Consider the following 828-nt stretch of genomic DNA (forward strand, 5'->3'; position numbering starts at 1 on the left):
AGAGCACTTCATTCAACAACAGCACAGTACACATTCTTTTCCAATACACATGGAGCATTCTCCATGATAGACCATATGTTAGGCCATAAAGCAAGCATTAATCAATCTAAACACATTGAAATACTACAAAGCATCTCCTCAGATCACAATGCTAAGAAATTAGAAATCAACAATAGGAAGATGAATGGGAAAAGAGCAAATACATGAAAACTGAATAACACCTTTCTTGAAAATGACTGGGTAATAGAAGAAATAAAAAATGAACTTAAAAAATTATTTGAATCAAACAAGAATGAAAACACAACATACCAAAATCTTGCACACAGTAAAATCAATGATCAGAGGCCAATTTATAGCAATAAACACACACATCAAAAAAGAAGAAAGAATCAAAATCAACACTTGAAACCAACATCTTCAACAATTAGAAAAAGAACAGCAAGAAAAGTCTACAGTCACCATAAGAAAGGAAATAATAACAATTCAAGCAGAAATCCATGAAACAGAAAATAAAAAGACAATAGAAAAAAATCAACAAGACCAGAAGTTTGTTTTTGAAAGAGATTAATAGTTCCAGCAAGATGGCGGACTAGGCAGAGGACTGCACAGACCCTCTTCAACAAACAAAAGGGAAACCAATTAACACAGACACAGAAGTTAATCTTGGACCCCTGAGCCTTGAAGGGAAGGATACAGAAGTGTACTAAACCTCAACTAGCGAAGAATTTGCGTGAAAATACCAAGAAAAGGAGACATACGGAGCTGCTGTCTGACAGCGAACTGAGCGACCCTGACAGTACAGGGGGCTTGGAGATTCCCGACTGGTGG

Source organism: Orycteropus afer, unplaced genomic scaffold, assembly GCF_000298275.1.
Source record: "Orycteropus afer afer isolate SDZICR_OR568_19922 unplaced genomic scaffold, OryAfe1.0 scaffold00475, whole genome shotgun sequence".
In the NCBI taxonomy this organism is placed as follows: Eukaryota; Metazoa; Chordata; class Mammalia; order Tubulidentata; family Orycteropodidae; genus Orycteropus; species Orycteropus afer.